This window comes from Boleophthalmus pectinirostris, unplaced genomic scaffold (genome assembly GCF_026225935.1).
Source record: "Boleophthalmus pectinirostris isolate CB_2022bp ecotype Guang Dong unplaced genomic scaffold, ASM2622593v1 HiC_scaffold_3, whole genome shotgun sequence".
In the NCBI taxonomy this organism is placed as follows: domain Eukaryota; kingdom Metazoa; phylum Chordata; class Actinopteri; order Gobiiformes; family Gobiidae; genus Boleophthalmus; species Boleophthalmus pectinirostris.
Genome location: NW_026571299.1, coordinates 42,100,678 through 42,127,593, shown reverse-complemented (window position 1 = coordinate 42,127,593; position 26,916 = coordinate 42,100,678). Strand labels below are relative to the sequence as shown.

Here is a 26,916-nt window from a genome sequence, read left to right as displayed (position 1 = left end):
TAGCCATACCAACGGTTTTCTGACGTCATTTATCCGTCTCAGATCATTACAAGTTGATTGCTAGTTAGCGCACTCCTGTATTTAGGCTCAAAGTGGGGCAGTATATCAACTGTTAACTTGGCACGAGCATAAGAGGCTGGTTTAATTGGGGTGTCAAAGTAATCAACGCTACTAGAAACGAATAGCACTGATGGGCAAAAAGTCAGGTAACTCCATCTGCGACGCTGCATGCCTTCAGTGAGATTTACAGCGATAACCACCTGCAAAGGCCAGTGCTGAGTGCATGCAGCTATAAGGCCAAGTTTAACAGCAGAGCCTCATAAAATGTCTGTATTAATAGTCGGCGCTTTTACATGTCAGAATTTGATATGTATTGCCAACAGCTCAGATGTATTCTGGGTAGACTGACTACCAAAACACTGGCATGCTGTTCAGTGTTCAGTCTACTGCCCTGGCACAAACATACTCTATAGGTCGCCCCATAAAACTGGTTTATTTGTAGTGTCGTAGTCAGACCTCTACCAAGTCACTAGTTTTAACTTGCAAGGTTAAAGGCGCATTGTGTAACGTAATTCATTATTGCATTTAGGGATGGGCATGATTAATCGATAATTGATCATTAAGAATTTCATCGATTATGTTAATTTTAATCGACAAACCGAATGTAGGTTGCTGTGTGTAGTGTGACCAAACAGGTCTGTACATGTGTCTCTGCATCAGAAGGAGCGAGACACAAACAGTGGGTCAGTCTGCAACGTACCGAAGCACAAATGTGGATTTAACAATGACTTGTACAAGAAATTCCACACTTTCCGTTGCGTTCGGGACAAGTGTGAGTCCATGTGCACAGTGTATAAAGCAGCACAAATGTTTCTGTGTCCAGTGAGAAAAAGTTTTACCAGGTGAGAGTCGCTCAATGTGGATGACGAGTCCCCACCTCCCTCCCCCCGTACGGTGTCCTGGTTTTGACAAACACAAATCTGGCACACTAACCTGTATTCACCTGAGTCATGTCTTTTAATCCAACAGAGGTTGAACCGCTTCAGCGACACAAGAGCTGTAGTTTTATCTTCACTTAGTTTATGTAAATTAGTGATGCGGTTTTAAGTTTTGTTTCTGTGAGAGTTGCGCAAAACTGAATTAAACACATTATAATGTCAAATGGGCTGATGTGGCTCTAGAGTGGTTTCGTTTTTTTATGATTAGTGCAGATAGTAATAATAATGATCATTTTAATATAAAAACGTTAATGATTAATCGATAATCGATCGTTAATTCTCCTGACGATCGATTAAGAAAATTTCATCGAATGCCCATCCCTAATTGCATTACAGCACCTTTCAAGACATCCTAAGTGTTTCACAGTTCAGAGTTTGTTCACTCATATTGTAGCCACAGCTGCCCTGGGACAGACTGACAACTTTTCTGGAGGGGGTCCGCAACCTGTTTGTCTCCATGCAGATTCTACTGCTTTGGTTTAAATTGTTCACATTATGGTATTAAACATTTATTGCATTTATTCAACTACAGGTCTTATATTTATTGCTCAAACATATCTTCAAAAACATTCATTCTTACTGTAAGTGGTGTCGAATCTCCGAATCCCCATAAAAAATCAAACCTGTCATTTTGCTTGGAAGTCTCCATAGAGATTCATACATTTATGGCCATACTGTGGAACATTCTAGACACATCTCCATGCAACAAGCAGCGCTAGGCTCTATATCAGAAAAGTTACACAGTGCACCTTTAACATACAGCACACAATCATAGGTTTTAACTCCACGATGTCTTGCGTGTATTTCAAAGTTGCTTATGTGGAATTAAAAAGCAAACTCTGCCTTATATCCATCAATTCCTGATTTGACTTTTACTGCTAAAACTTTGGTCCTCAGTTTCCAGAATTTCTCTTACTTGCTCGATGTTCTGTGTGTGTTTAGATAAATGTGCTTGAGTGGTTTACTCTTAAATGTCCACATTGAAGGAGGGAGGCCCAGTGGTGGTCAGGACATGTGGGTTTAACAGAGAGCCTGTTGTGTGATGGAGCAAATGCTGTATCAGCTCCTTTTGGCAAAATATACAGTATATAAAAACTCACTCATGAATCAAATTCCTGTATTTCATATTTAACCTGGATAGGAGGAAATTGGCTATAGGTGATTTGGATTAAAACATGGCAATAGTAGTTTATCTTGCGCATAAAATTACCCGAATGGAATTGTCAGTATTATTATGTTCTTTAAGCAATATTGAACCATTCAGAATTTAATATGACCCTAGGCTTGCCATCGTATGTGCTTGTAACATATAAATATTTGATCTATTATGTACCTTTAAGAACATTAATGGTAGGTACTTTTTTGTTAAAACCGATTGGGAGTCCAATTTTTCTCACATGTATTCAAGAAAGCTATACTGAGTAACTTTCCTGAGCCTGAGAGTGAATAGTATTTATGGATTTGCACATGGATCTTTTACAGTTTCATAGTTTAATTGCATGTCAATTTTGATACTGTATTGTTCTTAAAGATATACTAACATTTCTGTCTTTGTGGAGAAATTCTTGTTTTATTTGTATTATGGCATTGAGCATATCTACTAGGGATGGGCATTCGATGAAATTTTCTTAATCGATCGTCGGAAGAATTAACGATCGATTATCGATTAATCATTAACGTTTTTATATTAAAATGATCATCATTATTATTACTATCTGCACTACTAATCTGCATAAATAAATTCAACTTTACGACATATAAACCGTAACCACTCTAGAGCCACATCAATCCGTTTGACATTATAATGTGTTTAATTCAGTTTTGCACAACTCTCACAGAAACCAAAACTTAAAAGCGCATCGCTAATTTGCATAAACTAAGCGAAGATAAAACTACAGCTCTTGTGTCGCTGATGTGGTTCAACTTCTGTCGGATTAAAAGACATGACTCAGTGGAATACAGGTTAGTGTGACCAGATTTGCGTTTGTCAAAACCAGGACACCGTACGGGGGGAGGGAGGCGGGGACTCGTCATCGACATTGTGCGACTCTCACCTGGTAAAACTTTTTCCCACTGGACACTGAAACATATGTGCTGCTTTATACACTGTGCACATCGACTCACACTTGTCCCAAACGCAACAGAAAGTGTGGAATTTCTTGTACAAATCATCGTTAAACACACATTTGTGCTTCGGTACGTTGCAGACTGACCCACTGTTTGTGTCTCGCTCCTTCTGATGCAGAGACACATGTACACACCTGTTTGGTCACGACACACACAGCAACTTACATTCGGTTTGTCGATTAAAGTTAATGTAATTGATGAAATTCTTAATGATCAATTATCGATTAATCAACTAATCATGCCCATCCCTGGTATTTATGGATTTGCACATGGATCTTTTACAGTTTCATAGTTTCATTGCATGTCAATTTTGATACTGTATTGTTCTTAAAGATATACTTGTGGAGAAATTCTTGTTTTATTTGTATGATGGCATTGAGCATATCTGCTTTTATTTTGATTACAGGTGTTTCTGTTGTTCTCAAATGTCCTGAAAACCACGTATATTCTCACTGTGAATGGGGTCACCTCTCCACAGATCTGACTTGGAACTTAGTGGAGTCACAGGCTTTATTCCTCCACCAGAAAGTTACACTGTGTGCCTTTACTATGTCAGTGTGTGGGATAACTCTCTATTTTCTTTTTCCTTTAGTTAATTGGCTGCAAAGCAAATAGGAAACCAGAGATTTCAATGTTCAACAACTTTATAAACAATTTACACCCAACACATAATACTCAGCAGTAGGGTCCAATACTGGCATCTTTGTTTGTCTTGGTAGGTATGGGACTGTTTGCCAATTGAATAGGTCCATAGAGGAATAACATTTTCATGCTGTCCATATGGTTTTAGGTTATGCCAAGTGCTCATCAAAGATTGGTTACACATTTTTGGGGAAAAAAAAATGTTTGCAATTATACAAGACGAAGTTGCTGCACCAGATTGCTTGAATACTGAATAGTTGTTTGTGTTTCCTGGGATAATGGTAAGATGTTTTAATCAGGCTGTGTCAACTCTGATTATGGGTTTCCAGAAATGAAAGTACCATTGTGACAATCAGTAGAGCTGCCTTGAAGATACTCAGTTTATCTTTTCAAGTGGGACACCAAACATTGACTGCAGAAAGCACATTGTCAAACATGAGTATATCCGTTCACAGCTCCAAGTGTAAACAGAACTATTGACTTCCAATGAATGGATAAATAAAATAAACAGGCGATGTAATTTGTTTATGTTTTGAACTTGTTCTTGAACTAGAGCAGAACTAGAGCGTCTTTTACCTGAGATGTACTGAGATTGTTGTTGTTGGTGGTGGTGGTTTTTTTTTTGTTTTTTTTTTTCATGGCCACAATGTGCAAATAGACCCAAGGACTTCAAAATGTAAAAATACTCATGGTTCATCCTGCTCTCAAATTGAAGAGATTAAAAATTTGGATGCATTTATAAATATTTTTCAGTTTTGGATAGTGCTTTTACTCAGCAGCATACAAGTCCTGGTTTGATTCTAGGACCTTGTGGGAACTTTCTGAATAGAAATGTTTTCCATGTGTCTGAGTGGGTTTCGTTATTAAATCTGAATTGGACAAAATTGGGATATTTATCAGTGACTGTAGCCTCTGCCCAGCTGTATACAGTCATTATAAATTGTCTAAACATTTTGCGGTATGCCATCGATTTTCATGACTGATTGTAAGTGACAGATTACAAAATACAATTTTAAGAACACATATAAGATCAATTCAAACTTGTGTTCAACTTGTGTTTATCAGCTGGTGATAAATTCTAAATGGAAACTGGAGTCATCTGCTTTTGATGCTCCCTTGATGGCTGAAAAGATTGTAAAATATCTTGCAGCCTGCTGGTCATTATAAAACACTTTGACTCCATTCAAGAAACTGAATACCCCTCCATTCTCTACAATTGTAAGTATAATTCAGATAATCATATAAAGGCTCTCTATGTGTGGCGCTTCGGTTGCCGTTTTTCACAAGCAACTTTTCCATTCTTCCTCCTTAGGGCCCCCGTAGGTTTGATTGGTAATATTTTTCTCAAATCCATGGTTGTTTCTGAGACATAACTCTTTGTGAAGGCTGGATTTGGACTCGGAGATCTCTCATGTTAATGCGTTGAACAGGCCTGAGTCTTGCAAAGTGTGACTGTGTGGATAGATGTGGATAGACTCTGTGACTAAAATTCCAATATTTTACCCATATTAAAATACAAATGTTAAGATTTCAGATTCCACAAATCATTTCTAGTGTTTGGTAAATGGGTCCGGTCAAGTGTAAATATGCAGCACTTTTTGGGCAATAAATCCAAACAGTGATAACTCTTGGTTCTCACTTCCATATCCTTAACAAACTGGTTTGAATATTTGCTTCATATAGTTTTCTACCATATGGTACAAGATTAGGTTGAAAAACCTCTTACTTTTTGACTCATGAGATTTTTATTAAGAAAGGTCATGGTAACGGAGGGAAAAGTAACGGAGGGAAAATTGTGCAAACAAGTAGAAGGTGCAGGATTTTGCATCATTTGTCGCTTTTTTCTTCCAAATACTTTAATATTACTTCAAAATGAAAGGAAACTATTTCTATAAAATATGTCAGTCCTTCCAAGCAAATTTTTATCATTTTAAATACTTTTTTTTTTTTTTTTGGAAAAATCATGTACCTTCATCAACAGTTCAAAGATGGAATAACACAAGATATGATGAAATACATCCATTTATTTGACATGATTTGCAGGTCTTTGAAATTTGGGAAATAATTTTTGTTCCATGTTTCATACATGGTCTGTTTAAAACATATGGAACTTTAGAACCAAAAATGGTACAGAAAAAAGGTCAACAGTTTCATAAACTAGAGTACATATGTATCTGTTCAATACATTTTTGTATCAGATGCATTAACTTGAATTTTTGGCCTTGTTGTTTACTTCTGCTTGACCGGGCCCAAATCCCAAATGGATTTCTTGGTTATTGATACTGTGAGTCCGTACTTAAGCGTGTCACGATAAGTGCTTTATTGTCTTATCGTTCAGTATATAAAGCTGGAACAATATATTTATCGTGTGTAAAAAATGTTTGCTAAAGTGAGGAGATTTGGGATATTTTTGTTGTAATACAGTGAGATTTGAGCTGCAGAGTGTTAAATAACTAACTTCTGTGGCTACTTATTGGTTAATTTTGCTATTTATTTATTGCAGCTCAGGCCTTTTGAATGATACTATCTTTTTAAAACTGTTTTCCTGGGATTATCCTGCATTACTGTTATTGTGTCAGTGGTATGAAGTAGTTTCAAATATTATTGTAGCGCAGTGTCTCTGTAGTAATCTATCATACTTAAAAATGTGTTATCGTGACAGGCCTAGATGCACTCATGTGCCTTGTGCATCTCAGAATTCTGCGAACCAGTTTTATATTGCCGCAAAACCACATTTATTACCATGACTAATGCTTTTTATTTGCTAATATGTGTGGTTTATTAGCTACAATTTGCCAAAAAGGTCTAAATGCCACCTTGTTAAACTAGAAACCCTCACCATATTGGGTAAAATCTGGCTGGGCTCCGTGGGACTGTTTCCATGTAACACAATGCAAGAATAACAAGGCAAGAGACTACCGGCTTTGTTTTGATAAGAACTGACTCGGCTTTGACATAATCCGCTGACATCCACATCTCATCCTCCTCCGTGCGCAACATTTTGCAGAAAACATCACCACACCTATACCGCCTCAGAACCTTGATTTTGCCATCATTTTTATTTCCTAGTTGAAAGAGTCAGCCCCCGTATGCAGTGCCAGCAGCTCGGTGCTACCACAAAACCTCACTGGAAGTTTAAAAAGTACTATTAAAAAGCCAGTGACAAATAGGATTCGAACGGCACGGCACATGTGCGGTGGCGTGTTGCATGGAGAAAAACAGTTACAAAAAAAATCAAAATTTGGCCGGGTTTGTGTTAATACTGTGCACATGTGAGTCAGGATCCCTCCGGCTCTGCATCAGGGGAAGGCAGATCCAGATGGAGATACAAGGATGAACTGGGTTAACCTTGGTGTGGCATGAGGATCTGGTAGACCGGTCAAATAAGCAATGGCATCATCTGACCATGGGTAATTTAGAGCGACCAATGTGGGCCGGCATGTGTCTCGGAATATTAATGGAATTGACGGCTGGTGTGACAATGAGTCATGTGGCTGTGCGGCAAAGTTCTAACATTCTGGCTGTGTGGGGGGTACAGCGTTCTTAGATTCCTCAAGGGTACTACTGTCCAGAGACATGAAAGATAAAATCCATTTGAATAAAGTTGCTGTGAGTAACTCCAGTGGCTCAAAAACACAAACAAGATCAAGAATATACAAGGATGAAACTGTAACATAGACAGATATAGAGGATATTACTTGATTGTTCCCTGGAAATATTCTGCAGGAAATCAGGAATTATGTTTCTGAGATGAACTTTTGACTCTTAAAATTGTGTATCTGGGCCCAGTCAAGCAGAAGTAAACAGCAAGGCCAAAAATTCAAGTTAATGCATCTGATATAAAAATGTATTGAACAGATACATATGTACTCTAGTTTATGAAACTGTTGACCTTTTTTCTGTATCATTTTTGGTTCTAAAGTTACATATGTTTTAAACAGACCAAATTTCAAAGACCTGCAAATCATGTAAATAAATGGATGTGTTTCATCATATCTTGTGTTATTCCATCTTTGAACTGTTGATGAAGGTACATGATTAAAAAAAAAAGTATAAAAAATGATAAAAAATGTGCTTGGAAGGACTGACATATTTTATAAAAATAGTTTCCTTTCATTTTGAAGTAATATTAAAGTATTCCGATGAAAAAAGTTGACAAATGATGTAAAATTATGCACCTTCTACTTGCTTGTACAATTTTCCCTCCGTTACCATGACCTTTCTTAATAAAAAAATCTCATGACTCAAAAAGTAAGAGGTTTTTCAATCTAATCTTGTACCATATGGTAGAAAACTATATGAAGCAAATATTCAAACCAGTTTGTTAAGGATATGGAAGTGAGAACCAAGAGTTATCACTGTTTGGATTTATTGCCCAAAAAGTGCTGCATATTTCATTCCCTCCGTTACCAACATGAGTTTTTACATTTTTTGTCAACAACTTGAAAGAATATCACAGGTTTAACTTGACCCTGTTGGAGTGTAACTCTTTCCTACATTCTGATACTTTACTTATTTCAATAGTCCCTCTAGTTTCTGAATAAGAGACATTTGAATGTCAAAAATCTGCCCCTGTTTCCCTCCGTTACCACTTGACTGGACCCATTTACAGCATTTTTGTAACAACCTTTTGGCCCATGTATTCATAAGTGACCTCCTATTATGCTCGGTGCAGTCTTTTTTTGTCACGCAGGCCATGGGTTAAAAACAAAACTAGATTGAACAAATATTAATATTGAAATATGACCTTTGCTGAATTGTTTTAGAAAGGTCTTGATCTCTGCTAGATCAGACCACATGGTGATATTAAAAAAGTCCTAATATTTTCTCTTCTATTCCCCAAAAGACTGTATTTTTTCTTATCATTGAGGTACTAGACTTTGTACTGAGTGGCAAGCCATTTCTTTGGTCTAAAAATTGAATTATTGTATCGTGACAACACTACAATGTTCAGTTAAAGCACCCCTCATTTAACATTTTTACAGTGTCTAGTTGTACCCCGTGCATATACCCCCCAGCCCCCTCCTCCCAGGACCCAGTTTCCTGTCATGCCTCCTCGCTGAAATCAGATCCCAGCATCGCTCGGGCCTTGTTTTTCTTGGCACGGGCAGCACACAGACACTCAAACAGCACTGAGACTCCCGACTATACCTCTCCCTGCCCTCTCTCTCTCTCTCTCTCTCTCTCTCTCTCTCTCTCTCGCTCTCACTCTCCTCCTCTCTGTACATTACATTTGGACAAGGTTTTATCAGCTCACCGGCTCGACCAGTTTTCGCACTATAGCCCCGTGTAAATGCTCTCAGATGAGGCGTCACTCGGGAGCAGATAAGGTTCAGAAGGATGGTATGGCCGACCTGTTTGTTCCACCATTTTGAGTTTGTAATCCGAGCCGCGGCACATTTTTGAATGACGTTTAAACATGTCCAGATGTTATTGGAGTAAGACCCAAAGAAATGAAATCACATGTACCAGTGATAAAAAGCACATTATTCCATGATTTCAGATTGGTCTCGCTTATATTTTGGGTCATGTGTTTGAATTTTAATGGTTAAAAATAAGTGTAACAGCAAAGGCATGCAAAAGTCACAACAAATACTTCTATTAAAAGGCTTCATGGTGTTGTCAGGTTTGGCGGGTTTTGAAAAGTAGATCACCTCTCTGACAAAGCTTTTCTTTTCATTTGTCTGGGCTTGGCATAAAAGCATAATGCAGCAAAAGTTTTATATTCTATACTCTATTAGTCAAGTCCTGCTCTGCAAAAATGTCAAAACTAAAATATACAAAAGTATAACTGATCTTTATGCGGCCTTCACATACACATGACCTGCTGCCTGAACAAGAGGTGTAACTGTAAACTTGCAGATTTGAAAACCATGGTATATATATATATATATAGTATATATATATATATATATATATATATATATATATATATATATATATATATATATATATATATATATATATATATATATATATATATATATATATTTATATAATGTTGTTTCCTCATCAAATACATACCTGGAGTTGTGTTTTGTTTGAGTCACATGTCACACATCCACTGCATATTTACTCCCTGTTTTTTTCACTTCACTAGAATAATTTTCAAGATTTCAACCCTAGAATTGCCAATCTCCACTCAACAAAAGGTCAAATATTGCTGTTAACTTGAAAATTAGAGCTTGATGACATCACAAGGTGGAAAAAGAGCATTTTGAGTTGTGTAGATGTAGATAGACTAATAATGAAGGATTATTCCAACATGTGAATGCAACATAAAACAACTACATGTATGTTTTTGCTGAGGTAATGGTATTCTAACATTAAAACTCACAAGAGTCACTTTTGTGTAATATAGGACCTTTAAAATAACACATACTTTAATGCATTTTTTTAAATGTATTTTTATTTTTTACATTTATAACTATATGGATAATTGATCATGTTTTTATGCATATACTCAGTGTTGGGAAGTAACAGATTACATGTACCAGAGTTATGTAATCAGAGTACAAATTATGAGTAACTGTATTCAGTTACAGTTACTGTTTCAGTGAGTGGTAATTGGATTACAGTTACTTTGTTGAAATAAATGGATTACACAGCGGTATTTTCCTGTTTTTACATTTTGGGATATAGCCCCTTTTTTTTTTTTTTTTTTTTTTTTTTCTGTAATTCCACTCACACTAAACCAGGTCTAAACCAAGGTCCAGACCAAATCTAAATCTGGTCTAAACCAGGTCTAAAACCAGGTCTAAAGGTCTAAATCTGGTCTAAACCAGGTCTAAACTAGGACTAAACCAGGTCTAAACCAGGATTAAAACCAGGTCTAAACCAGGTCTCAAACAGGATTTAACAGGACTAAACCATGTTGTGTGGACGTGTCTCCCCCTCTTCTATCAATAATATTTTTAATTTGGTTCAGTAAAGTCTGGGCTTTTTATTTTCTTTTAGCAGACAAAACATTTTATGTGAAAATATCCTAGTCTTTGCTACTTTACAGCAAATCAAGTAATCTAAAGTATTCAGATTACATTACTCACTTTAAGTAATTTAATGGATTACGTTATAAACTACATTTTGGGGTCTGTAATCTGTAATCTGTAGGGGAATACATTTTAAAAGTAATCTTCCCAACACTGCATATACTTGACCAACACTTCTAGCTTCTTACATCTCTAAAGCCACTTCCAATTTCTCCTCCAGCTAACTGGGCTGTATTATAGTGTACGTGCATTGTTCCCGGCCTCAGCTCTGTGGCTTGTGGGAACAGGGCTGTGAGGATTTTGAATGACAGAAGTGTGCACTCTGGTCAGTCCACTCATTGTAGTCTGCTGTTTACACGCCTCTGGCCCTCACACCATCGCCACCGCTGCATGTCCCGGGGCATTTCGCTTGTGCAGCCATGAGTTAGTGCCCTGTTCTGAAAAGCTGCTCTGTCTCCTGCCCCTATGGTGTGGAGCTGTGTGCTTTTCATGCATGGGTACACAAGCCCTTCCCCAGCCCATTCCCATCCCTCTCCCCCTGCGTTTTCCCCTGTCTGCTGCTCGTGCTAGTTCAGTTATGTGCGCGGATGCAAGTATGTAAGAGGGGCTGGAGCACTACATCAACACAGCGGGCTCATCAGTGACTTTACACAATGCAATATTTCAGGAAGTGAACAAAGCCAATGGTTGTTTCAAGGTCAGTATAATACAGGCTTGGACCATCCCCCACAAATGGAATAAATAGGATTTCAGTGATGGCAGACTGGTCGATTTATTTGAAAGCCATGTTGCAAATTCAAAAATGGTTATGATTTTCATTTTTCCACTACATTTGATGTCATTTTCCAGCAGTGGAAAAAGTACTCAATTTTGTTACTTAAGTAAAAGGACAGATACCAGAATATTCTTAAGTATCACATGAAAAAATCCACTAGTAAAAGTATTACAATTTAGTTTTTTAGAACATTGATTTTTAACTTAATGAAAATAAGTAAAAAATCAATGTTCTAAAAACTAAATGTATGGTTCTGAGGTCTAAACGTGCTTTAAAATCTGTGCACAATCTTAATCTCTCCATGCAAGGTGCTGACATCGAGCAGGTGAAAGAGGCCAAATCAGTGGGTGTTAAAACTGACTCCACTTTATCACGGGCTGCTCATATTAAAAACACTGTTGCTAAAATGACTTCAGCCATCTCAAATATAAGACGTTGTGCATATTTTTTACCCTTTTCAAAGATGAAGATCGTTATTCAGTCTCTGGTCCTTTCACATTTAGACTACTGCTCTGTAATCTGGTCAAGTGCCTCAGAAAAGGATCTTGTCAAACTTCAACTAATCCAGAACAGGGCGGCTCGTCTTGCTCTGTGTTGCCCTTTTAGGACCAGCGTGAGTGTTAGGGCTGGGTATTATTCAGAAGTTGCCGATACGATACATACATCGATACATAGGCCACGATATGACATATATCTTGATACAGTGAACTTTCGATTCGATGCGATATATTTCAAATCGATTCAGTATGGTTCAGTCAAAAATAATCAATAGATCATGGCTTCGATACTAAAAGTCTTTGTTAAACCACTTCTTGTGCAAAGTTCATATGAAATACACCAATTATAATCATCAAAACTGTGAAAATGTCAAAATGTGTTGCATAAAAAAAGTTTCCTTCCTCTGAATAAGCAACAAAACTGCAGAGCTGTAACAAAACAATTGAGTAAAATATACCAAAAAATACTCTTGGTGATATATCGATACAGCAGCCCATGATAGCGATACTGTATCATCACATTAAACGATACAATATATCGATATTTCAATATTTTTGCACACCCCTAGTGAGTGTCGTGCATGAGAGGTTCTCCTGGTTTACTGTTGGGGACAGACTTACCTGTAGCCTTATTTTGTTTTTTTAAAAAATGTCTGTATTTTACAAAGAGCGTTGAGCCTGTTTGCACAACTACTGCCCTTTACTGGTCGGCAGACGAGCTTCACATGGACATTTTATACTTCCACTGCCCAGGACTAATGCTCTGAAAAGAAGTGTTCTGTACAGAGCGATGCTGCTTTGGAACACACTCCCCCAAACCTGAACTGTTCACAAGCATGAACCAAGTTTTAAGAAAATGTTAAAGAAATTAATTGGAAATTGTACATAATTATATCTAGTCACTAGTCATGCATTGTAATTTATTGGATATATTCTAATTGTAGTAGTGTTGTGTAGTGCAGTATACTGTGGAACAGGACTGTATGAACTTATGTGTGAACTTTTTTATTATAATGGAACATTTTATTGTAAATTATGCCAACTTGGACCCCAGGAAGAATCGTATTTACCTGAGTAAAGACTAATGGGGATCCAATAAATAAATAAATAAATAAACAAACAGATTGCACAGATTTTGAGATCTTATAAAGCTTCAGATGTAGTGATTTTAATAAAGATGTTTGCTTTCCTAGACGTTTTTATTTGTTTTGTGAATGTGTTAAAAATAAACCCACCCAAACTACTTTTACTTTCCAGTCCAGTTCAAAAAAGTCAAGTAAAAGTAAAAAGTATCTATTTTAAAATCTACTTGAGTATAAATTTGAGGTAATTTTCCTTAAGTACTACTCTACTACTTTTACTTTGCAGAGAGCTCTGCTAAATGGAACAAAACAGGAGCTACACCAGGACTGAATTCAAGTAGGATTTCAGTGATGGCAGATTGTTTGTCTGCGGCTACTTTGACTTCCAAGTTGCCATGTTGCATATATTTTTACTGCAAAATAGTTATGGTTTTCATTTTTTCCAGTACATTTCACATAAAGCGGGCTGCTAAAAGGGAGAAAAAGCAGGGACTACAGCTAGACTTCCAGGACTGAGTTTATATTATACTTAAATTAAGATTCATTACATTGCTAGCACTGCTTTTATAACATCAAAAACACAGTCTCTTTTGCGTTTCTTCAAACAATTGGAGAGCACAGATGACTTGTGAAATACATTTAATATCCCTTCAGACATATTTTTATGCATGTTTGTGTTCAAGCCTCCATTGCATGGCTCTTCTCATACATGAAATCCATATAATCTGCTGCTTTCTGAGTTATTGGATGGCCAAATGACCCTGAGAGTGGCTTTCCACTGAGCTCCCTTGCAGTGTTTTTAGTGGAGGGTGGAGAGAGATGAGTTCATAAGACTCCTGTTGATATACCACACTGCTATTTTCTCTTTTTTTAGTTTATTGATTCTTAGAGGCGATGAAAGCTCCCGTCATATTTACTTAAGATAGTCAACGTCCAGTTCACAATAAACACGTCGCTATTTTAAAAAGACCCAAATGTAAAACGTGCTCTCATAACTTCTGGTTTCGGGAACGTGTTGAAGAGAAAATATCTGCCATCTCGAGTTAGTTATTCAGCACTCATGTCGTCTCTGTTTTTTGAAATTACATGAAAAAGTATTTAAAGGGCCCATATTAAGGTATTTTTTGCTTCTATGTTATAATGTTGTTTTCTCATCGAATGTATCTGTAGTTGTGTTTCTCTGTTCCACCTTATGATGTCATGTGGTAATACAGGAAGTTCTCCACTGTATTTTTAAACTCCATTGATTTACTACTATAATTATTTGGACAGTTTCAGCCCTGAACAAAAAGTTAAAAATGGTTAACCTGAAAACTACTGCTTGTTCTAAGGTGGAACGGAGCATTTTGATCTTTGGAGATGTAGACAGAGTAATAATGTAGGATTAAACAAAACACAATTCATGAGGAAGTTTTGTGTTTTCTCCTACCCCCACTTTTATAAATGAGACAAACCAAGGCAATCCCTCATTCCTGGACTAATGAGGTATTACAATATGGGTCCGGTCAAGTGGTAACGGAGGGAAACGGGCAGATTTTTGACATTCAAATGTCTCTTATTCAGAAACTAGAGGGACTATTGAAATAAGTAAAGTATCAGAATGTAGGAAAGAGTTACACTCCAACAGGGTCAAGTTAAACCTGTGATATTCTTTCAAGTTGTTGACAAAAAATTGAAAAACTCATGTCAGTAACGGAGGGAATGAAATATGCAGCACTTTTTGGGCAATAAATCCAAACAGTGATAACTCTTGGTTCTCACTTCCATATCCTTAACAAACTGGTTTGAATATTTGCTTCATATAGTTTTCTACCATATGGTACAAGATTAGGTTGAAAAACCTCTTACTTTTTGAGTCATGAGATTTTTTATTAAGAAAGGTCATGGTAACGGAGGGAAAAGTAACAGAGGGAAAATTTTACAAACAAGTAGAAGGTGCAGGATTTTGCATCATTTGTCAACTTTTTTCTTCCAAATACTTTAATATTACTTCAAAATGAAAGAAACTATTTCTATAAAATATGTCTTTGAAATTTGGGAAATAATTTTTGTTCCATGTTTCATACATGGTCTGTTTGAAACATATGGAACTTTAGAACCAAAAATGGTACAGAAAAAAGGTCAACAGTTTCATAAACTAGAGTACATATGTATCTGTTCAATACATTTTTATATCAGATGCATTAACTTGAAATTTTGGCCTTGTTTTTTACTTCTGCTTGACCGAGCCCATGTACAATACAATACAATAGAATATCTCTACTGTGGAGTTAGAGCACATATTGTAAATACATCATCGCTTTGTATTATTATTATATTTTTAACAAGACAACAAGACTACAGCCATCTACATCATGTCATTATTGTCTGACTGGAGTGCACCATCATATACAATCATAATGGGATAATCAATAAAGTTAGCCAAGCAAGTATTAAAAAGTAAATTATACTCTATTGAAATGTAAGTGCATTGGTTTCCTGTTATAGTAAGACTGAGTTTGTTGTCTCCTCTTGTGTCGGGGCGGGGCTGTGCAGAGAGCCCTGAGCGGCCTGCTGCTGCCTCACGTATTCTCCCCTTCACTCATTACACAATAGACTGCTGGGACACTTTTATCTCTTCCTCCCCCTGCATATTTTTGTCTCTTCTCCGTTATTTAATTTGCCACAGCGTGACCATCGTACACCGAATGATGCCTTGTTGTTGCTTTTCTAAAACGGTTTTCTCAGCTTTCCCATGGTTTGTAATTAAAAGAGTGTGATGTGCTAATAGTGGAGACAGGAGAGCAGTGTACTGTACAAGTCCAATTTAGCTATGTACTTGCGCAAAGGCTAAGAAAAACATAATGAAATGATTTGGGGATTTAATGAACATGTTTTTCTCAACGTAATGTACCATCGAAAGTCACTGAATATTACATGTTTAAAGAAATCATTGAGGCAAGCCAACAAAAGTCTATAAACACGCTACAAGCTTCAAGTTCTACTGTGTATGTATCTTGCCTGAAACAGTTTTAAAGGTAGATTGTGTAACGTTTCTGGTGGAGAGTCTGTCAAATATTTTTCTCCACGGAGATGTTATTCCTTCATCTTGATGTTTCACAGTGTGGTATTAAACCTTTCTCAGTCAGAATGCTTGTTTTTCTAGGTATTTTTGATAAAAACCACCTGAATCAATGTAAGGTAGAGCTGTTTAATGTCATACTGTGGAACATTCCTGACAGAGCAATGACTTCTCCATAGAAACAAGCAGGCGACAGATCTCCAACAAAAGAAGTTACACTATGAATTTGTTAGCCTAAATTGCCCTTCTTTAATCCATCAAAATAAACACACTGACTTATTTCTGTGGATTATGTAAGGCTTTTCTTCTCAGATCAGTCTGATCAGTCTTTCCAAATCAAATCACTTCAATTTTATTATTTTCTTTTCTTTTTAATTGATTTCACGGATATAAACCAGACAGATTTAAAATCTCTGCCATTTAACAGAAAAATAGCCCAATTTCTTCCTCCAAACTCTGCTCCAAACCACATGCTTTTACAGACAGAGGATTGGCTGTGGACCACTCGTTTAAAAAGACCAAAGCTGATCATTGACAATGACAATAAGGCATGACTGAATCGATTCAAATTCAGTTAATTGCCTGTCCCTATTGGATTATGTTACATCAACATCTTCTGAAAAATGTTTCGAAACCATGTATGAGAATACCAGTGGTGGATGAAATATTCACTTTGTTACTTGAGTAAAAGAACAGATACAGAGGCAAACAGTTGCTCAAGTAAAAGTAAAAGTCTCACATGAAAAAATACAATAATAATAATTCACTTTCTGTGAATTTTTCTCCGACTCTCCAGAGATGAATTGTAATGTAGCGTAGTGCTGTAACCTGCTTTTCTCCCTCGTGATAGAGAAGTGTAATCCACTGTGGAACATTCTAGACAAAGCAATGACATAGCTATAGAAACAAGAAGGTGACAGACCCCCAACTGAAAAATGACTTAGTGCACCTTTAAGTATAGTACTTTACCAGTTGTACTTCATTCCCTTCCACGACTACATTTGTATCCTAAAGTATCCATGCTTTATGAAAGTGCCCTCTTGGCCAACCCTCTGATATAGCGCCTCTAAATGCACCGTCTGTTCCTGTAGTGCGAGCCCTGCATGTCCTTCCATAAACGTGGACATCTTTATTGGACAGAGCAGCAAAAACATTTAAACACTGGGGGTAATGTATCCCTCTAAAGTATATTGTGATTATGGCCTTGGTGTAATTCTGCGACGACGGCGAGACAACTGCTGCTCTGAACAGACAGGCCGGAGTCTGTGCAGCTGTTGCCCCACTGCCGCACGGGGAACACATAATTGGATGTGAATGTGAGTTGCCAAGGCTTTTAATTTGGCCTTGGCTGGAGCGATGTGCACCGGGGGCGTGGCAGCTTTGTCGCTCACGGGAAGTGGGGAAAGAGGGGAGCCGTGGCTGTGTCCCATATTATAGACCTAGACACTTCTCTGTTCTTTGGAGTACTGTGTTCAAATGTTAGCTTGGTTTTCTGGTGGAAAACAGGAGAACAAATACACTACTTTAAGATAACTACACCTTAGAAGCCTTAACGGTGCACTGTGTAACTTTTTTGGAAAGGGTCAGCAAACTGTTTGTCTCCATGCTTTGGTTTAAATTGGCCACAGTTTGACATTAAACTAATCTGCCTTGCTTTTATTCAACTGCAGGTGTTATTTATTGCTCAAAAATATCTTAAAAAAACAAATTCGTACCGTGATTGGGGTCGCCACAAATCTAACCGGTAATTTGACTTGCAAGTCTCCATGAAGATGAAGTTTATGGTCATACTGTGGAGCATGCTTGGCACATCTCCATGGAGACAAGCAGGTGACGGACCCTCCACCGGACAAGTAACACAGTATTTAATATATGTGCCCGGTCAAGCAGAAGTAAACAACAAGGCCAAAAATTCAAGTTAATACATCTGATATAAAAGTGTATTGAACAGATACATATGTACTCTAGTTTATGAAACTGTTGACCTTTTTTCTGTACCATTTTTGGTTCTAAAGTTCCATATGTTTTAAACAGACCATGTATGAAACATGGAACAAAAATTATTTCCCAAATTTCAAAGACCTGCAAATCATGTCAATAAATGGATGTATTTCATCATATCTTGTGTTATTCCATCTTTGAACTGTTGATGAAGGGACATGATTTTAAAATATATATATATTTAAAATGATAAACATTTGCTTGGAAGGACTGATATATTTTATAGAAATAGTTTATTTTATTTTGAAGTAATATTAAAGTATTCAGAAGAAAAAAGTGACAAATGATGTAAAATCATGCACCTTCTACTTGTTTGTACTTTTCCCTCCGTTATCATGACCTTTCTTAATAAAAAATTTCATGACTCAAAAAGTAAGAGGTTTTTCAACCTAATCTTGTACCATATGGTAGAAAACTATATGAAGCAAATATTCAAACCAGTTTGTTAAGGATATGTAAGTGAGAACCACTAGTTATCACTGTTTGGATTTATTGCCCAAAAAGTGCTGCATATTTCATTCCCTCCGTTACTGACATGAGTTTTTAAATTCTTTGTCAACAACTTGAAAGAATATCACAGGTTTAACTTGACCCTGTTGGAGTGTAACTCTTTCCTACATTCTGATACTTTACTTATTTCAATAGTCCCTCTAGTTTCTGAATAAGAGACATTTGAATGTAAAAAATCTGACCCTGTTTCCCTCTGTTACCACTTGACCGAACCCATATCATGAATAAAGATGTAATTTATAATAGGTTAGGGTTAAATAAAGTAGTTACTAACCATGAATCTAATTAAAATAGTAATAGTTAGTTGTAGTTATTGTAAATGTTACTAAAAAAATATATTATGCATTTTTTAATCATACTTTTGAGAAAATTGTAGCGCATGTTTAAAATGTATAGATTCAAACTAATCAATAACTTGTGACTGCATGGGTAGAGCATGTAACCCTGGGTTCAGCTTTGGGTGGAACTGATCAAAGCACAACTTTTGCTCTTCACATAGAGTGTATTTTCAGTTTCAAAAGTTTTTGTTTTTTTTTCTTAATATGCCAACTTCACTATCCCTTTGTCTATGTCCAATGAAAACAGAAACGAACAAAGCAAAAATGTGGAAATAGGATGTTATTTGTGTAGTCCAGGTCTTTCTTTTTCATGACTCACCATATCTCAAAAATAATCTGGTCTAAATTAATCCAAGGGCATGCTGTTGGATTATAGAAGTATACTCAAATATCCAAATTTTCCGGCTGCATCATGCCACGTTTTAGGTCTGTGGTTTTAATTTTCCAGTTTGAAGTTAGCTGCTAATACAATAAACAACATTTTCCACCAATTTATTTCACCTCAGCTCAGAAAAAACATGACTAAACATTTGATCAAACTAATTCAAAATGAAGACACCAACAAACACTAGAACCAATATTTAAACAGCTATTTGATGTTAATCCCCTCAGTATGCTGGATGTCTACAAACTCTGAATGTTTATGCAAGCGGCCTGTTTCATCGCTGCTTATCTCTGCAGTGTAATAAGGCGCAATTACAGCAGAGATAGTGCGGCATGGCCGAGGAGCCGCAGAGAAATGAGGGGAAGTGGCTAATGGCTGGTAAACAGATCCAACCCCCAACCATATTTTGTGATGGAAATGTCTTCACGGAGGCCAGCTGTAATTATATTCTGATTTGACTTTCCACATATGCCGATAAGATGAAAGTGCACATTATGTCTCAGCGTGGACTCGTGTTTACATGAGTTTGAAAAAGTTCTCAGAGTGACCTGGCGCGGATGGATTTCACATTTGCCAGTGGTAGACTCTGTTTGTATCACACAATGGAAATACACTTAGCGGGCTAGAACTTTAGTGAGTTGTATATACTTAATTGTAGGTTGATTTATTGACAGCCGTAGCAGTACATCTGAATAGTATGTAGAACTAAAGCAGGATTTTGAAGGTCCTATATTACGCAAAATTGACTCTTATGAGCTTTAAGACCAGTGTTTGGGAGTAACAGATTACATGTACCGGAGTTACATAATCAGAGTACAAATTATTGTATTCAGTTACAGTTACTGTTTCAGTGAGTGGTAATTGGATTACAGTTACTTGGTTGAAATAAATGGATTACACAGAGGTATTTTCCTGTTTTCACATTTTGGGCTATATCCCTTTTTTTCTTTTCTGTAATTTCACTCATTGCCAGACACTAAACCAGGTCTAAACCAGGTCTAAACCAGGTCTAAACCAGGTCTAAACCAGGTCTAAACCCAGGTCTAAACCCAGGTCTAAACCCAGGTCTAAACCAGGTCTAAACTATGTCTCAAACAGGATTTAAAAGGACTAAACCATACTGTGTGGACCGTGTCTCCTCTTCTTCTATCAATAATATTTTTAATTTCGTTAAGTAAAGACCAGGCTTTTTATTGTCTTTTAGCAGACAAAACATCTTACGTTATGATTTCCGTGTCTTTACTTCTCTACAGTAAATCAAAGTATTCAGATTACATTACTCACTTTAAGTAATTTAATGGATTCCATTACAAACTACATTTTGGGGGATGTAATCTGTAATCTGTAGGGGAATACATTTTAAAAGTAAACTTCCCAACACTGTTTAAGACACATTAGAATGTTGTTAACTCATCAAAAACAGACCTGGAGCTGTGTTTTGTTTCATTCGCACGAGTTAATTTCGAGCAATCCTGGTTTATTAGTCTGTCTACATCAGGGGTGTCAAACACAAATTCACAAAGGGCCAAAATTAAAAACTGGGACTAAGTCGTGGGCCAAACTAAATATTTATTGAAAAATTTCAACAACATCTCCATGTTTTCTCTTCTTTCAAGATATGTAATGTCAAACCTTTTCTTATTAAAATAAATGTTTAAAAATTGTTTTACTTAAACATTGAATCCAGAACAAGCAGAATATAAAATAGCAACATTTTAAATAAGTAATCTCTCTGTATTTGTAGCCAGCGGGCCAGCTCTAATACAGATTTGATTTGATCTCGCAGGCCAAATATAATTATATCACGGGTCAAATTTGGTCCCTGGGCCTGAGTTTGACATGTCTGGTCTACATCTTCAAAATTCAAATTGCTCTGTTCCACCTTGTGATGTCATGAAGCAGTAGTTTTCAAGGTAACATTTTCCTTTTAAGTTTTGTTCAGGAGAGATTGGCAGTTCTAGGGCTCATTACTCAAATGATTCTAGTGAAGGTGTATGGAGTTTAAAAACAAAGTGGAGCACTTCCTGTGTTACCACATTACATCACAAGGTGAAATGGAGTGTTTCTGTTTGAGATAAGAACTCATTTTACATATGCAGGGTTTGTGTATTAAACATAAAACAAAAACACAACACAACTCAAGTTAGAGAGTTGGGAGAGTTTTTTTTTTTTTTTTTTTTTTTTGGAATAAGCCATGTTTCTAATTTGAGTGGAAAATACAAGTGCATGAAATACTCACATGTCCACACCACAACTTAGTCCAAAAATCGAATGGAAACTTTTTCACCAGGTACAAACAAAATCTATAAACTGGGCTAACGTTGGAGAACAGAAGAACTTAATGCCGATAACACATGGCATTTGAGTACTGCAAGATTCACTCCCGAAAAAGATGTAAGGTATGGAAAGTTGTACAGCACAGAGGTTCACAGAGGTGGAAGAAGTATTCAATTTTGTTACTTAAGTATAAGTACAGATACCTGAGCAAAAGAAGTAATGTAAAAGTATCAAAACAAATCGATTTAAGTAGAAAAGAGTGAAAAGTAGAAGTATTTCACACAGATTTTGAGCTCTAATACGACTTGAAATGTGTTAGTTTTGTTTAAGATTTGAGTTTTGTTCAGCAGGAACAAGTGAATTTTTTTTATCTGGGGGGTAGTTGTATTTTTGTTTTTTTGTCAAGCTACACATGTGTTAAAAATAAGCTCCTCAGCCTTTTCAGCAGATCTCAAACTATAATAAAAAAGTCCTTGTGATTTTCAGTCCAGGTAAAAAATGTAGTGGTGTAGAAAAGATACTCTCAGGTTCTCTCAAATGTAGTAAAAGTAAAAAAGTATCCAGTGTAAAATGTACTCCAGTAAAATACAGATACCTAACATTTTTGCTGAAGTACAGTACTTTTGACCACTTCTTTTGACTTCTTACTTCAGGAGTGGGACCCAGATGAAGACCCGTGGGTTTGTCCAGGTCTACCTAGCTGGAGGACTATCTTTATTGTGCATGTTTTGGGTTGCTGCCTGGTCCTGCTGCCAAGTTTCCCTGAGAATATAAAAAAATCTCTTGGCTCAATCTTAAATATATTTATATATATACTTTAATATATGGTTGTAAAAAAAAAAAACTATTCATCAAACTTATTCTTATCTTAAGTATGTGATGTGATGAACAAATTAGTTCAATAGCCTAAAGTAGATTTTGAAATAAATTTTCTTTCACGGTACTTTGTGAGCTTTTGAAATGCTTTTGAAGCCCCCATAAATATGATTTTAAAAACCCGCAGTACGTTCTTTGAATACCATGGTCCCTCGTAGCGCCCTTATGAATAGCCTCTTTAACTGCACAGGCTTGTCCATGCGTCTAGGCGAGTGTGAATTTGGGTGGCCACGTCTGTCTCCTCTGAGGTGAGCACACATTCTAACACACTGTGCCCCTGGCTTCCAAAAGTCCTTCTCTAAACGACTGCGAGGGCCAGTGCCTAAATTTAAACCTGTGGATAGACAAGTCTCGCCAGCGGACAGCCTCATTCCAGTCCACCTCCAGGACAGAGACAGACGGAGCCACAGCCCTGGGCCTTTGAGTCTGTCCTACTCTCACTCCCCTGCTTTATTTTCAATAGATTCCACACGTCACACTGATCAGAGATATTTGTAAAAAGGTGGTCAAAAAAGGTACAAAAGTAGGAATGTAACAATAACTGAAATACTGTGATATCGTATTGTCAAAAGTCTCTCAATAATAATGTGAGCTGTCACAATATATCGAATCACAAGTGTCTGCGTAAATTCATAGTTTTATTGCAGCAAAGCTTATAAACATGGGGAACTGCATATCCCATGATTCATTTCAGTGCAGACAACATGAAGAAATATGTTTTTTACTTGAATTCTTGGGATTATGACGGTAATAATAATTCACACCAAAATCTTATCCAGGTGTTTTAAAGCAAAAAAGTGTCCCATCTACAATTATATTAGCCTCTCCAAAATATCGCAATAAATATTATACCGTGAGATACATATTGTGATAATATTGTAATGTGACATTTGGATATCGCTACATCCCAATACAAAATTGGTAAAAACTGTCAGATAAAAACAAGAAAAACACAGTAAATGGTAGGGCTTCTTTAAGAAGTTGCCGAAAAGATACATACCTCTATACATAGTCCACGATATGATACATATCTCGATACGGTGCACTTTCAATTCAATATGATATATTTAAAATTGATTCAATACGGTTCAATAAAAAAGGCTAAATCGTGGCTGTGATACTAAAAGTCTTTGTTAAACCACTTCTTGTGCAATGTTAAAATGAAATACACACATTTTAAAAAAAAAGTGAAAATGTCAAATTTGTCACATGAACAAGTTTCCTTCCACCAAACAAATGACAAAACTGTAGCTCTGTCACAAAATAATTGAGTAAAATATACCAAAAAAATACTCTTGGTGATATATCGATTCAGCAGCTCACAGTATTGATTCTGTATCATCAATTTAAGCGATACGATATATAGAAATTTTGATATTTTTGCACACCCCTAGTATATGGTTGTATCAGACTGCTGTTCAATGCACGCTGTCATATTAGTCAGTATAATTTGGAGCATTGCAGGCGCTGGTCCAGGGCAGGTGCACATCTGTGGAAATGATCTCTTAGAGCAGTTATCAGATACGAGCTACACGAGTACAAACTGTGTGACAGACAATGTGGAAGAAAAAGCTCAAAATCTGTGCCAAACATGCCCCGTTTTGAGTGTAAACGAGGTGTTAGATTATAGTTTGCCACGCCAAAGTGGGTCGGTGAAAATATTCCATTGAGCTGTTAAAAGTCTTGTCTGGATCTTCTTTTGTTGCATGCATTCTTTCAGATGAATGCGAAAAGTTTGTTGCAAAATGAAAAACTCCCACCTCCGCTCACATGTCTGAAAGCTGTCACTTTTAACTTATTACCCACAGTGACTTCCAGCAAACACATCTGTCTTCTTCTCTGTGCTGATGGTTCTAACACAACACTCATTCAATTTGTGTGAAATCTGTCAGGGGGATGTTTCCCAGAAATGTCCCCAGGCTAACAGGGAATGTAGCGCGAGACTTTCAGCTGCTGCACAAATACGAGCAAGTCTAACCTAAGGCATCCCAACAAGTGACTAAAATGAGTCCCATGCATTGGGCTAATGAAATGAGTGTGTTTTGGATGGGCTGTGGCTATCTGCATGTCTGTTTGTGGTCTTGTATTATCCCTTGTGCCAATAAGGTTCTCACTATGCAAATGAATAGTATAATTTATGCATTTTGTTCAGGGCATATGGTGGCATAAGTGTGTAGGAAAGTTATTGCAACCTCTGGGGATTTGCTGTTGTATAAAATGAAATGGAAAGGGAATACATCATAGACATTTCAGTTTTCTTCATAAATGTCTTGAGCATTTACGTATGTGCTTGCAAAGAAACAATTTAAAAGTTTAATCCAGAACCAAATAGCAGCGATAACAAGATGTATAGCTGTCAGAATGTTCTGTTGGGTAATAGTGGGATGCCTTGCACTGGGGTCTATGCAGCTTTTTGTCTTTTTGCAATAACAGGAAAGTTACAAATTGTAACTTGCATATGACCACGCTGAAAGTATATGGGCCTCAAACTATACAATAAGAAATATTTCATTTTTGTCAAGTGACATGCTTCTGAACTTATATCCACCAGCAGACCTTTTGGAGCGCATATGCAGCACTGCTTTGAGGTTATGATAATGTCATAAAAACATGCTGGTTGTAGCTCAGTGCTATGTCTTCTCTTATCTTCTCCCTTAATGGGTTGGGTGCTCACATCATGTAATAGATCAGAGCCTAGAGACGGCCTCGATGGGAGATTGGAGAGACTTCAAAAACCCATGCAGATGTTTAGAACATTGCTGCTATTATGCTACATTTGTCTGCACGATTTTATGGCCGCTCTGAGAGGCAGCATGCATTTTATGTGACACTGGAAAAGAGGCTTTTAGGATGGCTCAACGTTGTACTACATTGTTCCTCTTGTGTAAAATACCAAGTGAGAATTGTTTGGATTTCATAACTAAGGCTGCGTTCAGACTGCAGCCTGAAGTGACCCAAATCCGATTTTTTGGCCCCTATGTGACCTGTATCTGATCTTTTAATGACAGTCTGAACCACACAGATCCGATTTTTTCAAATGCGACCCAGGCCACTTGGATATGTGGTTCTGAAACCGATACATATCTGATCTTTTGACATGTGACTTCAATGTGAACGGCCAAAGCGCATTCATTCGATCTACACGTTATCAACAAGCCACAAACGTCACTATTCTGCACTGAAGTAGGCGAAAATTGTTAATGAACTCCGTGTCACTGAAGTGAAGCACATCACCACTCACCACTCTTGGCTACGTCGCTGCCGCTGTCCCACAAAACACCACAGCCAAAAACCTCGTCCTTCTCCTTCTCAATCTCCTCTTTAAAACAAGTAAGTTGTTCATGTTCTGGCTCCGGTACGAGAGGAACTTTAAAATCTCCAGGTGCTCAATGCTGCGTCCATGTTTGGACAACTTCCGTAAACACAGAGCACGCTCACTGCGGTTGACGTCATCGTGTCTCCAGTGCACATGCAGGACACTTTCGGGACATTTACTGTTCACACTGGAGTCACATACAAGTCACATTTAATTGGAAATGTGAACGACCTCGCAAAAACATCGGATTTCACAAAAAAATCGGAATTGAGCGTTAAGCCCTGCAGTCTGAACGTAGCCTAAGTTTCTATTCTGATAACATAATCTAGATTGCTCTACACCAGGCGTGTCCAAACTATGGCCCGTGGGCCAAATGCGGCCCTCAGATAAATTTTTCTTGGCCCTCAGGCTTCCAGGTGAATTGGCCCAAGTTACCATGCATCAATTAAAATTTTACTTTTTACTGCAAGTTTTTTTGAAAATCTACCCTGATAAAGTGAATATTTAATGTTTACTGTGTGGTTTTAAAGATCTTAGCATGAATAAAGACCGATGGCTCATTCTAACATGTTAAACCTGCACATATTTTAATTATTCACGGTACTGAGCACCAGTTTGCGGCCCTCGATCGGCTCTCTGCTTCATCTGTGTTTAGATATGTGGCCCTTGATGAAAAAAGTTTGGACACCCCTGCTCTACACAGTTTTTGACAGCCTTGATGGGGTGATGACCATTATATAGTTCTGCAGACCCCCTAGACTGCCAGTGTCTGCAGAGCATTGGGTCCTTCCCTTTTCTATCCATCTATCCTTCCTTCCTTTCATGTCAGTGTTTTTGCCTGGTTCTCCTTGTAATCAGCCTCTTTGAAGTGGCCTGAGGAGTTGAGTTAGACCACCGAACCTGTGTGGTTTTTGACCTGGGGTGAACAGGTGACGAGTAATTAGGCGGAGAATTAAGAGGAAAGCCAGCCCCACATGGTGAGCACAGGCCAGCTGCAGTCAAACGCCACTGTCACGCCGCTTTGCTTTTATAGATTTGTGTA

The 26,916-nt window shown here is 37.3% G+C and overlaps 1 protein-coding gene across 2 annotated transcripts in view; it reads left to right on the top strand.

The window, feature by feature from the left end:
* Positions 1 to 26,916, top strand: part of pdzrn3b (PDZ domain containing RING finger 3b) — a 136,307-nt gene that overhangs the window by 47,834 nt on the left and 61,557 nt on the right. The gene's annotated exons all lie outside the window — the stretch shown is intronic.